At 35.7% G+C, this 14810-nt stretch overlaps 1 long non-coding RNA gene across 1 annotated transcript; it reads right to left on the bottom strand.

Annotated features, from left to right (window-relative positions):
* Positions 1-5883: 5883 nt before the first annotated feature.
* LOC115418681 (uncharacterized) lies at positions 5884-11662 on the bottom strand. Its single transcript, XR_003935342.1, has 3 exons — positions 11467-11662; positions 9548-9549; positions 5884-5897 (listed from the first exon to the last, which is right to left on the bottom strand). It is a non-coding gene; the product is annotated as an uncharacterized LOC115418681 (long non-coding RNA).
* Between the last annotated feature and the right edge of the window lie 3148 nt (positions 11663-14810).

Below are 14810 nucleotides of genomic sequence, written 5' to 3'. Positions count from 1 at the left end.
CGAATCTGAAAATGAAATTCAAGGTGTTTTCAACCTTTTCAGACTCTCAGGTTAGATTTATTAAAGTGTTAGCATCTGGTTTTCTTATAACATCATATTTTACAAATTAATCCAACTACAGGTGATCAACAACTTCTATCAATGTGTGCTGTAATTTTATTTTACTGTAATGGTACCGTAATGCAGTAACTGTTCCAAATTCTTCATGACATTTGATGATTTTCTATTCATCTGAAACCATAAAAACACAAACAAGTCCCCTATGAGTAAACCCCCCAGCCACCTGACATGGCAGCCCATTGTTCTTAAGGTAGTATGTTCTGATGGGTTAAATGCAGAGAGTGAATTTCAGTGTGTGTTGCATGTATAATAACTGACAAAGATGATTCTTCTTGTAGAACTTGAAGGAGATGCATGAGAAACTGGTGTTTGGAATTAATACACATGTGCAGTAACAATGAAATATAACTATCAAATCAAATAAGGAAAATGATTTCAACAATACTATTGTCAGTTTTTACATTGAGCTCAAGTTTTCATGTTTCTTCTTATTAGTAACCAATCAGATAAAGATGACGGAGACACCACAGAGTACCAATGATTGATAAAAAGAAGAAGGGGGATCAGAGTTAAAGCTCTGAAATTAATTGATTCATTCATTTTATTGAACATATAAGATTATTTAAAAAAAATATTCTATAATTTGATTGGATTCAGATTTTATTCATCATCATTACACATGTGCATGTACATGGCAGCAAAATGCAATTTAGCATCTTATATTTTAAAAGGGAAGTGGACTGTGTGTGTGTGTGTGTGTGTGTGTGTGTGTGTGTGTGTGTGTGTGTGTCGGGCATCACAAAAAATCCGTAAAGAACTGACTGCTACAGTTTGGAAAACTTACGTATTTTTGGTCAAGGAAGAGAATAGCAAAAATGGCAAGTTGATAGGACCAATACTTTGGGAGAATTAGTAACTTTGGAATACAATAGCCACACAATCATGTTGCTATGTCCAGAATCACATGAACACTTTGGCGGTGACTGCTGGGCAAATGCGGTACAGCAAGCGTGAATACACAACAAATATCCGTGCTGGGGGACCAGGATGTTGCCCCTCAGGGTTGGGGTGTGGATTTTAAAAACACCCCCCCTTTTCACATCCCACCCTCAGTACTGACAACTAGAAGCCCTTGAAGAGCGCAGACCTCCGCCGAGGCCGATCAGTGCCCCCTCCCCCATGTTTGTCTGTCTGTCTGTTTGTCCGTGTACAAGATAACTCAAAAAGTTACGGACAGATTTGGAGGAAAATTTCAGGAAATGTTGATACTGGCACAAAGAACAAATGATTAAATTTTGGTGGTGATCGGGGTGGGGGGGGCAAGGGGGCCCACTGGTCTGCCTTGGCGGAGGTCTGCGCTCTCTTTTCTAGAAAAGCACTCAGAGAGCGCAGACCTCTGCCAAGGCAGATCAGTGGGCCCCCGTGCCCCCACCCCACCCCAATCACCACCTAAATTTAATCATTTGTTCCTTGTGCCAGTATCAACATTTCCTGAAATTTTCATCTAAATCCGTTCATAACTTTTTGAGTTATCTTGCACACGGACAGACAGACAGACAAACAAACGCTGGCAAAAACGTAACCTCCTTGGTGGAGGTAATGATGATTTCCAGGATCTAGAACCTGTGGGGAATCATGGGTCACTGGGCTAGTTTAGTCATGAGTGCAATAGCAGCAAATGTAGGAAGTACAGAATGAACAGTATTAACAACATTCACATTGTGTACAATGGGTATAATATATGCAGATGTAAGTGCTATGGTCAAATACAGAATGAGTGCAAAAGGCCAAGAGCATAAAAAGTTAACAGTTCAGTTTGAGTTTCAGCAAAATATCAGTTCATGATTGAGTTTAATGGATGCTCAGTCCAATGTCACTAAGAGAGAGCAATCATTTCCTGTTTGTTTATATGCATTTTTATTCTTATTAGATTTCTTCACAGCAGATGGTTAGCTTTCTGGGATCCACAATCTCAAAATATACCATATGAACACATAGGATAAGCATGCACCATGTGAAGACGCCTCTCCAACTAAACAACAGCTGTAAGTCTAGACACAATGGTTGTGTAGATTTTGTTAAGATAATGCCCTTATTATCCTACAATGGGGAAATTTGCATCTTGAAACAGCAGAGAACAGAGCAGAAAAGTACTCACAGCCAACAAATAGATTAAATTATATATATACATACATATATATATATATATATATATATATATATATATATGAAAACCTAGAATCTTCAATCTCAGTCAATTATATTCATCATGCATGGGAAGAATGGATATAAATGAGTGGATGTGACTGAATAATAATCAGAGGATAGAACAAGGAAGAATTAAGTGCAGATTCACAGGAAACTATAACAAAGTAAGAAAAATAAACAATAAAACAATGAATATAAAACCTCAAATCAGTTATTTATACAAATTTATCAGCCAACTTAGCAGAGCTGATTGATTAGATCGATAGTTTTACTGATTTTAAAAACATCCTATATGATGTAAATAGTGGCCAGTGATTAATATTTGCCTCCTAAACTGGAACTACTTTTCCTATTAAGTATGATTGTCAGAATCACATTTATTGATTAATTGCTTGAACTTTGATGTTAAAGCAGCGTATGACTTTCATCACAATTTTTTTTTTAATTTGTAAAACTCCAGTGATAGCCTAATAATCACTAATCCACCTGAATCACTTCCCCCACGGTGAACAAATTTGAAGATGACTCCATCATAAACACAGTCCATTGGATAGATATAGCTACTTCCCATAATGCACTTTGCAACAAAATTTCCGAAAAGGCCTGAGTAACGTTTCGATTTGTTATGTAAACAACTGAACTGTGTTTATGATGGTGTCATTTTTGAATTTTCATCACCTTGAGGGAAGTGATTCAGGTGCATGAACACAGAAAGACTAATGGTTTACTGATAATTAGGATATCACTGGGGTTTTACAAATTTGAAAAAAGATTTGTGATGAAAGTCATAAACTGCTTTAAGTAACTCAGATTTATACGATGAAGTACTCCTCACTTTGACTTGGATGTTCAGTTCAACAGTTGTTTGTAATATGAAACAGTTAATGCATTTTCAGAGTCTATCTATATCTGATGATTAATCAGCTATTGCTCCAAACTATCATTGTTATATCTGATTTCAATCAACCTCTGAGACACAGTAAACAAAGAAACACAGTGATGCAAAAGTCATATAGGATCACAGTCTCTAGATGTATTATATGTGTATGTTACATGAGGGGATGTTTGCTAATTCTCTAACAATATGAGGCACTTAGTTCCAGCTGGAACTCTGGATACTCTGATTATAGATGATTTTTTAGAAAATAATTTTTGGGCAAGGAATCATTTATATTTGATGTGGACTTTGAAGTTGGTTAAACATGAACAGTGATTACCTGAGAATATCCCTGTCTTTATAAACAGACATGAGCCATAATGAAGTTGAATGTATAATCATGTTGCCCAACCCTAGTATGAGCTCCTCATTTTGTCGTGGCTGGTCAGAGTCGTAGTCCTGCTCAGAATTACCCCATTCTGTGTCACATTCTTTCCTGTTTTTGTTTTGCTTTCATGCTAATTTCCTGCCTGCGTCTGGGCCATGTTGAAGAACGCAAAGCATCCCAATCACAAAAACACTGCTGTAAAGACTGGGATTTGCAACACAAAGATATAAATGCTACAACATAACACAAAATCCAAAAAAAAAAAAATTCTCACCACATAATATATCATCACATCACACAGCTATGTACATGCCTAATGTTTGCACCTTGTGTTTCTTTGTCGACGCTGTAAGCTGGCTGACTATCCCTGCTGCTCTTAAAGGTGCCCACACTCCCACCTGAGTGACACTCACTTGAGCTCTGCTCCAGTCTCTAGCCCCTCTAACAGCAAGATAAGACTCTTATCACCTCCAAGAGTGAAGATTTGGCCTCAATCCAAGAGAACCAACGGAGCAGGAAAACCACTGTCTAGACACTTAAGGTGAACTAAAAGCAACAATGCTCTGTTTGACAGGAAATACTAAAGGGCTGTCGCTGGAGCACGGCACACCGAGGAGGCTGTAGTTCAGACAATGTCATTGTGCGAAAGCGCCTCACCAAATCCCCTTTCCTGCAGTCATTTTTCATCACCATCTACCATGAACCTTCTGCGGGACAGGGAGGGTGAGAGGCACGTGCTGTCCCAGAATGCAATAGGTTCCACTGGTGTTAATTGCTACAATGCACATTGTAGAGCTCAAGTGATCTGATGCAGCCGTGATAGGACACATTGTCCCGGCAGGTTCACGTTTATGTCTGTTCAACTTCACACACTCCTATCTCACTGTTCTCTGAGGTTCTTCACAGTAAAAGTCTGCATTGGTATTTTTTTGTTCTATTTCTAACATTGGTGAGGTGCAGTTAAAGGAGAACTTGTGGTGAATTGTACAACAGTAAATTTCAATTGTCAGATTTTCAGATGTTTACCTTAAAGTTTCAAAATTACACCTACAAACATCTCACACCACTGTAAGACTGACTTCTAAGTCACGTTATTGCCGTTGATGTTGACGAGAAAACATATTCAAACTGTAGGAATTGTGGGCGTTAATAATAACAAACACCAAAATGCTGTCCTATCTTGTCTGTACATCGGCTTTTTGTGGTGAGGTTTGTCTTAAAAACAAGGCTGAGTAATGACAGATATTTGCAGATGCTGGTTGGAGCATGCACAGACATGAGGTTATCAGGACTGTCTAACACCTCCTGTTTATGCACAGACTCACCTACAGTGCCTGCACACTTTGGTAAAATGGGAGAATGTAAATGAATCATTAAACTACAACCACAATTAAAGGTTAACGCTGGAAAGTATTTGCTCTGCTACTTATAATATAAAGCATACTTAAAAAAAAATTTTTTATAAAGTGCAAGGAAAGAAAGGTCTGCAAAGAAAAATCCTTCTAGAATGAAACAAGGGAAATGTTACGAAACTTGAGTCACTAATTAAACAAATGTGAATTAACTAGAGAATGGGTATTAACTCTGAAGGAATGTTTGTTACTGAGCTCCTTCAAAACACTGACACAGATATTATTGGTTTATGTGCATTTATATATATTATAAAAATGTACACAAACCTATAATACTTCATGTATCTTTGCTGACCAACACTTTCATCATTTGCACTCCAATCCATTTTATCTAAGTACATAACAGCTGGCACATTTTATGATATTATATCTGATGCAGATCATTTAAAAAAAAAAAAAAAATGTAGACCAGTGGTAGTTTTTTGATCTATAAAATGTGTTAAAATGCTGAAAAATGACAACTAATGTCTCTAAAGTTCCAAAATATCAAATAAATCAATCTCTAAGTGATGTTTAGTCCACAAGCCAAGGGTATAAAGGATTATTGTAAAAAAAAAAACAAAAAAAAAACAGAGGAAATAAACCAGGATATATTCCAAATAAAGAGATGGGATCAGAAAATACTGCAATTCTAACCTCAAAAAATTCTCAAACTAATTAATCAATGATCAAAATGGTGGCCATTTAATTAGCTAATACCTAATCAACTAAACTCATTGGCTAATTATTGCAGCAAAGCTGTCATAAAAAGGTTTCAATATATCTACCATGTTTCTGATGAAAAATCCTCTTCCATGAAAAAAGCAGATTTAAAAAATGTCACTGTTCAATAATAAATGTTGGATGAAACCTGCAAACAGACATAAACTGTACAGACATTTTCAATGCCGCAAATTACATATTTAGAAGTGTGCTTAGTTTAGTGGTGTCTTCTTGTAAAACTCTATACTCTCTCACATGGTCTTTTGTGTAATTTTTTATTAAATGTTTTACCTTGTTTTTTTTTTATGGTATCTTGATTCCTCATTACATGAATGTCAAATTTAACACACACTTTTGCTGTAAACTATCCTCATGTCTGGATTTCTCTCGTGTCAGTCTATGTTTTTAAGACTCGTCTGTGAATTTTGGGGTAGTAACTTGCTGGTGACCGATCCTTTTGTTTCCACTGGGTTAAAGCAGAGGGTGCATTTCCTGCCCACATGTGACCCCTACTGGTCACTGTGACGGGGTTGCACCATTAACGCCTCCTTCCTGCTCCCCTCTGCTCCTCATTTAAACTGTAGAAGTGCTGACACAGTCACAGAAATACTTGGTGTTTGGACTTCCCATTCTCTCGCTAAAATCTGCCGATATGGTACTGATGTCCTGTCAAATGGATTCAAGAATGCACTGAAATGTGGCGGCTGATTTTTTTAACTTGACCGAGGCAAACCCAATGCAGTACAAATCAGAAGGCAAATTGGATGTTTTTCTTTTTTTTTTTTTTTTTATGGAAGTCTTAAAGTTCAGCAAAATTTCATATAACCAAGCCTATTCTGTGCGGGGGGGTATAAGGGAACAGTGTATTCACTCACATGTAAATGTGTTGCCTCTCATCATTTGATTGAACCCTGCCAGTCTCGATCACAGGGGATTCCACAGTATGCCTGCGCCATTTACTGCCTGGGCCCTAAAATCCAAATTGACCTAGACAGACACACAGATGGGCTCTATATTTAGCAAATAAAATAAGAAAATTAGACATTCAATTTCCTTTGTGTGTGTGCACAGTGTGTGTGTCAGCTGCAGAAAAGGTTAAGATAAATGCCACAGACGTAACATTCAGCTCCACATTGAAAAAATTAAATACATAGAATATTAAGAATCCCTATTTCTTCTGCATTCCGCTATAATAAAAGTAATACAAGCACCTGTGTATCTAAAATATTCTCTTTAGTGTCACATAATGAGTCTCAGTAAAATCATACAGTCATAGTCGTTCAGCTCAGGTCCTGGAAATATATCGATGCAAATATTAAACTAAAAGTACATCCAACACAATGATTATTTAAGCAGACTGTGATCATTTTGTTTAATTGTGATAACTGTCTCCAGCTCAATGAAACAACTTTCCTCCGCTCTTTTTAATGACGTCACCTCATTGCGCCGTTCAACTCTGAAACTAAACATCTGTTCACATGGTGATAAACTAAACCAAAGTCAACATATTAAATGTTCCTCACAAGAATCTTCTCCCAGTGAAGAGTGCAACTAACCATGGGTACAGTTCCACACTACAGTTTATTTCGATTAAGTCACTATTGTGTTTGTCAGGTTCAGAATTACAGTTACAAATTTAGTTGGAATAAAATATTTTAATATTTTCCCATCAAACGATTCTGAAAATGCAATTTATTCTTCACAGATAAAGTGTAACTGGGACTGCACATTCCACAAGGTCAAAGGTGATTACTGATGTGTATAAGTAGGAATAAAAAGAGGAATGAAAACAAAATTATCCCAACTTTATTTGCAGGAGTGCATTAGCAAAAGCATGTCAGCTCTTTGCAATACAAAGACTAAAAGCCAAAACCGAAAATGTGATTTTTATTTACATGTTTTAAAGTTACATACAAGTAGAATAGAATAGAATAGAATAGAATAGAATAGAATAGAATAGAATAGAATAGAATAGAATAGAGGGTTTATTGTCATTGCAAAACACGTAGTATATTGACACAAGATTTTATTTCCAGCACTGTAAAGTATCCAACATAAAACAGTTATATAACAATATACAAATCTTAACAGAAGGGAATAAATGTAAAGTATGGATAGAAATATTAAATATAAGAATACAGATGTACATGTGTATTATTAACCTACTAGTTGACTATAAAAGTGTCATAAAAAGGACTTAGACGGTTAAATGTGTCTTCGTGTATGACTGAATTACTTGTTCAGTGAAATGGGATTATTGTGAATAGACAGAAAAAAAAAATATTCAGAAAAACTTCTGCAGTTAATAGAGACAAAATAATCTGTGCATGACCCAAAGCTGTGTTATAAACATTAACCTTCAACATATACATCAAATAGGCAGATTTTCATTTTAGCATTCAATAAAAAGTCAGAATTTATCTATTTCTGCTTTAATTTTCTAAGTTTTCTAACATGTATGAGGAGAGTTGAACATCCCACAGCTGATGTTGAGTATCCAGGCCGATCCTAACTGAGAAAATATCCAACTCAAGTCTATCAGTGCCATCTAGTGGTGGGGGAAAATCTAATGCTCTGAACTGGACAATTCATGTGACACAATTACAATAACGACAGTGTTTAAAGTATTACTGTAATTAAAGCAAATTAAGGAATTGTTATGGGTAATACACATGTGCTAAGTCAGTTTACTGAATGATCTGAATGCAAAGGAGAGAATTTAGTCAGAGTTTTAATCACTGTGCAACAAACTGTAGACACTATTCCCACTGAGGTTAATTAGATTTATTGTCTGTCAGGTAATGGCCAAAAATAAAATGAAGTACATACATGAAATAATTTGTGGTGAAAGAGACAAACACACTAAAGTACAAAAAAAAAAAAAAAAAAAGTGACTAAATACTTTCTGAAGCAACATTCCCATAATTATACCAATAGTTGTCTTTTAGTGTGGTATTCATGTTTTCCTATTCTAAATATACGTTGTAATTTTTGGAAATAAAACAAACTGAGCAGCTTCGTGTATCAACAAAGTATGCATGCAATTATGTAAACAGAAGAAACTTTACAACGCATATCAACACCTAAACAGAGAGCAGACAAAGCTGTAATAAAGGGTTGAAAGGCTTCATATGAGAAGGTTTAACAGTATAATACGAATAAATGTATGCAATTTTGCTTTAAATTTACCGCATATATTTCAGGAAGGAAGACACTGTTCTTACAATACTAAAATTGTGTTAAAACACTAGCTGCGAGAAGATGACTTTTTTTTTTCTCCACCCACACATGTTAATCTCATGGAGTATGTGCAGGATGTCGAGTTTGCTGTTGGATCACGAGAAAAAGACGACAGAAAGTGAGACAGATAAGAGGCCACTTGGCTGTTTTAAGTCACAAGATGCAAAAGTAGATGGCAGCAGAGGCAGGTAATAAGATGACAAATGCCCAGAGACACAAATCCACCACTCAAATGTTTCTTTCATTTTCAAAATCAAAACTGTATTTCCTTCCAGGCAACCTCAATGGGCAAAGAGATACCTGGGGCCACCTGGATCCCACTCCAAAGAGTTAGCCAAGACAATTTCCCTCAAATCACCTGCTATCTTAATCTGACAGCCAGACTCGATTACAAGGCGTAAAAATTGCTTTTCTCGCCACCAGCAGTCGTTGGGAAATTATCTTAATTGTGTCATGATTATGCCTCAAAGCTCTGGTGAGAGCTTTACGTTGCTCCTTTCAAATACACAGGAGATCTTCATGAGTGTTGGTAGTGTGGCTCTATCAGCCTCCGAGAGCAGACACAGGATAAGGAAAAATAAATGTATCTATGCTCTTTTCTGTACAGTATTTCACAAATATGCACATATGTAACCCCAAAACGGAGGGGCATTCAAAAACTTCTAATATCTAAGGAAGTTAAGTAATAAAGAGTTGATGACAGTACTTTGATTCTGTTAAATATGTGAAGTGGTGTTCTTGATTAACCCATTAAAAGAATCTCAGTTTGTTAGTATAGTACACATGAAACTGTGAAACTGATTGCACTTAACTCTTCGCTTGCTGAATATGTAGGAACAAAGCACACACTGCAGACTAGGAGCAGTGGACTACAATATCAGGCACTTGGGGAGCAAAGTGCCTTGCTCAAGGGCACATCAGCCGAGAATTTCTCCTCTGGTCTGAAGAGTTGAACCGACCACCCTTTTGTCACTGCCCACTCCTTCAACCTTCTACACCACGGCAGCCCCATTAATAGTTTAATGAAATGTAAAAATTGTGACAGCCATTGTGGCCTTCCTCATCATCCCTCATACTGGTTGAACTAGCAACTGAAACATGTAAACACAACCTATACTGAAAAAATCTATACATTTATATGACAAAACCACCAAGTGTTTGATATTTAGGTTGGAGAAGACATCAGTGTTCCAAAAGTTAGAGACCTAAACCTATTTATCACCATTTATTATACTATTATCCTCTGTATTTTGCATTTTTAAGTAAAACTCAGGTATGTTCTTATATTTAATTCACTGATCATGTAGATGTCCTTAAAAGCTGAGAGTAAAGTCAAAGTGTGTGTGCATGTGTGTGTGTGTGTGTATATATATATATATATATATATATATATATAAATAAATTGATTTTCCATTTTAATGAGCATATAATTATAAACACAACAATATAACACTCCAAAAAAAAAACCCTTCTCCCACCCTCATAAGATCTCTGGTGAATAAAATAACATATTGATAATAATACCAGTATGTGCATTACATATTGACCATGCACACATTTCAGTGACCATTAATATGCGTACAGACACATATATCCAATGCATCATAAGTAGGGATGTAACAATATGAAAATTTCATATCACAGTTTTTGAGACCAAAATTATCACGGTTATCATTATTGTTGTAGTATTGTTGAAATTGTGCTCAAAATGTTCAAAAAGTACTTATACACACACTGAAATAATTTAACCAAGTTGTATTTTGAAAAAAAAAAAAACAACAACCAAAAAACCAAATAAAATAATTGGCACAATGTACTTTCTCTTGGCAGAATCATTCAAGTATTAACCCTTAGGGATCTGAGCCTATTTTGTCTGTTTTTCAGTACTTTTGATTTTACCTTAAACAAATGTTTACTATACCCATGTTTGGGATCTTTTTTTCAGCACAACTTCATTTATATCATCCGCCTATTATTTTTTCACTTTAACCTACTATATCAACACAAAAGGACAAAAAACACAAAAAAAATATAAGATCCGATTTGAAAAATGTATATAATTTATTGCATAAATAACACAAAGATGCTTAACAAACCTTTTCAAAGACCAAATATTAGGTATATAAAATTTAAATTGTAATAATTTAAAACTATACTCAAATATTTGACATAAAAGCATAGCTTTACATGGGTTTTTTCCCCCCTAAAAGTGCGGTAATCAAACACGGTTATCATGATAATTAGAATTTTAACGGTAATACTAACCATCTGCAATTTTACCACAGTTTATCATTATACCGGTAATCGTTACATCCCTAATCATAAGTCCATAATTCGGTCATCCTCTACATTTCACAATACTAATACTCTAGCCACAGAACTAGTAATAAGCTATTTTGAAGTCATAAAGGTGGTTGCAACAGTCCTGGTCCAGTTCTAGGCATTTGCACATTTAGGTTATTCATGAAGGTTAGGAAAGAAGACCACATCTTGTAAAAGTCCTCAACTTTTCCTCTTGCTATGTAAGTATGTAAGTCAGTTTATCCAGTGCCAAATTAGATGACAGCTCTGTAACCCACTGGCCAGAGGTAGGTCCCTGAAGCTCCTTCCATTTTAAGGCAATTACATATTTAGCTTGTAGCAGACAAAAATTAATTAGTTTACGTTCCTTTACAGTCACTGGGAAATCCTCAGGGTATATGTGCAACAAACATATCTTAGCTTCAACTGGAACAACCTTTTCGTCAGTTTAGAGATTAAATCAAGAACCTCTGTCCAGAAAAAGTCAAAGGTCATTTTATCAAAAATGTAGAAAACTGAAGAACAGTTACATTTTCAGCAAATATATAACTAACTGAACATAAAAACAAGAGCCTACAACCACTGTCCTTTATCAAACTACATGGGTTTTATTGGTGAATCAGTGTTGCAGAAGATGACCATTTCACTGGCAGCTTCTGAGCATTCAAATGGGTCATATCTGATAACCATGAAAAGCTGAGAAACTGCAATTTACCTCAATTATTTACATGTACTGATAGGATTAATGGTCCAACAGTTATTTCATCTTTTATATCAGTAGATGCTGTTGGTCACTGATGGCTGTTTAGGTCCATGAGGGTTTAAAAAAAAAAAAAAAAAAAAGATCAAATGTAAATTCCAGTTTAAATTTTACCCCTTGTCAAACAGGTCTTTGTATCTTGAAAGCTTGTATTTGCCTGTGTCACTGTCTTGCAAAAAACAATGTTTAAGAGTGATGCCACCAAACCAAGTAACATTTAATAAGCAAAATCTAATGTCAGGCAAATTGTGTAGTGGTTTTTAAACTCAGGACATAAAAAAAATAAGTAGAAGCTTTACCTACCCCTGATTTATCAAACACCAGAAAATTAAAACCAAACAAGGTGTCTGTCCTTTTTAATCCATAAAGACCCAAATATCCACCTTTAACCTAAACCATCTACTGATGTAAACTGTTGATCCACTAATCCTATCAATCCATGTCAATAATTGGTGTAAAAATACAGTTACTCATCTTTTCATGGTCATCAGATATGACCCATTTGGACATTCAGAGGCTCTGTAGTTACCATGGAAACACAGTCATCTTCTATAACACGGGTGTCAAACATGCGGCCCGGGGGCCAAAACCGGCCCGCCGAAGGGTCCGATCCAGCTCGTGGGATGAATTAGTGAAATACAAAAATTACACTGCAGATATTAACAATCAAGGATGTCAAAATAAATTTAGTTCAATTCCATCTGAAGTGGGTCAGACCAGCAAAATACTATCATAATAAAGTATAAATAATAACAACCACAGATTTTTCTCTGTTTTAGTGTAACAAAAAAAATAAAATTACACAAAAATTTTAACATTTACAGACTACCCTTTTACAAAAAATGTGAAAAATCTGAACAAATATGCACAACCTGAAATGTCTTAAGAGATTTAAGAGTAATTTTACCAATATTCTGTCTGTTATTAAATGTTTTGTGTATTTGTAGATCCACTGTGATCTGTACGTTGTAATGAACATGTAAAAATGAGAAGCTGAGGCCAAATAATGGCATAAATTGTTAAAATTGCACTTTTTTTCTTAATAAATTTCATTTTGGTCATGGTTCATGTCTTTTCATATATTTTTTTTTTTAAAGGATAGTTTGGAGATGTATAAATTTTGATAATATAATCTTACTTTTTTCACTCTAAAACATAGTAATTAGACATACAGATTTTAGAATCGATATGATTTATGTATTATGTTATTATTTTAATGATCCAGCCCACTGCAGGTCATATTGGGCTTTATGTGGCCCCTGAACTAACATGAGTTTGACACCCCTGTTCTACAACATTGATTCACCAGTAAAATCCATGGAGTTGGATCAGTGACAGTGGATGGAGACACTGGGTTTATGTTCAGTTAATGGCAGATTGGACTGAAAGTCACTTTTTCTTCTGTTTTTGAAATAATAACCCTGAACTTTAATCTGAGCTTTAATGAACATCTACATGATCAGTGAATTATATAAAGGAAAATACATAATGTTCACTGAAAAAATGCAAAATACAGAGGATTATGTCATAATAAATGGCAACAAGTCACAAAAAGCTAAATATGATGAAACAAAAATGTTTGGAACTTCCACAAAAGTAACACTGGGTCTTCATGGGTCTATTATTTTATGCATCAGCCACTAAAACCTCATTCTCTCATACAGCTGCGACTTTAAAATTCCATCAGCATCACTGCATGTCTCAAATGCAAGACTTACACCTATAAATTATATGTATTAGGCTGCTGCAGACTATTTCAACCCAAAAGCCTTTTAAATGCAAACAGCCATCACTTTGTTTACAGGCTAGAAATAACGAAACAACTGGGGACTAAACTGGGAAAATGATGCATTCAAAGACTGCAGGCTTTGTCTCTGTTTCATTCAGTGTAACAGTACAAACATGTTACAGCCTCATCAGAAGCAAGAAGGAAAACAAAAGTTAAATAGCTTCAAGTTAGAAAATGTATGTGACTTACATTAATAGAGTAAATCTGCATCTTTTCATCCAAGTCGCTGCACTTCCCCCTGACCTCAAAACAAATGAAAACACACAGTTTAGTTTCGATTTGCATGAAATATTAGAAACAGAAAATCTGTATCTGTTGTGTTTGTACAGTTTATGTCTGAAAAAGTAAAAAAAAAAAAAAAAAAAAAAAAAAAAAAGCAAACTCAAATCCTCTCCTTCATACCAGTTTTTCCACAATGAAGTGGATCCGTGACACGAAACACAGCCAGCTTCAGCCTTCCACAGTGGGACGGGTGTAATACCGTCTATGACCACACAGGTTAGAGGGGTCACTGTTTCACCTATTTACCCAAATGAACAAGGAGGAGGAGAAATGAATGAAAATGACAAATATAAAACTGAGCTGCACTTTGGGTATTACATCTTTGGATATAATCTGCTTTATAGATAAAAATGTGTTAAATGTCTTACATAATTTGATTAGAATTGGAAAATAAATGACAAAAGTGCTTATTAGTCCGAATATTTGTCTAACTTTCCGGGCTCTACATGGCCAGGCCCCTGCATACATTGCTTCCCTGATCCAGCCCTACAGCTCAACTCGTAGCTTGAGGTCTTCAGGACAGCACCTGCTGATGGTTCCACGCACCTGTTTTAGCACACGTGGTGACAGGTCTTTTAAAGCTGTGGCACCACGCCTATGGAATGACCTGCCTCTACACCTACGGTCCATAGACTCTGTAGAGAGCTTTAAAAAACACCTCAAAACCCTCCTGTTCAAAAAGGCTTTTTAGTTTCCCACCTGACCCAGAGCCACCACAAAGTGATTACACCTTATGTATTCATCATAAAGTACTCCATGTGTCCCCCATCCCCTCTCCCCCTGTCTCTCTG

The sequence above is a fragment of the Sphaeramia orbicularis genome, chromosome 4 (assembly GCF_902148855.1).
Source record: "Sphaeramia orbicularis chromosome 4, fSphaOr1.1, whole genome shotgun sequence".
NCBI lineage: Eukaryota > Metazoa > Chordata > Actinopteri > Kurtiformes > Apogonidae > Sphaeramia > Sphaeramia orbicularis.
The sequence above is the reverse complement of the archived record's forward strand: the minus strand, read 5'-3'. Positions and strand labels throughout refer to the sequence as shown.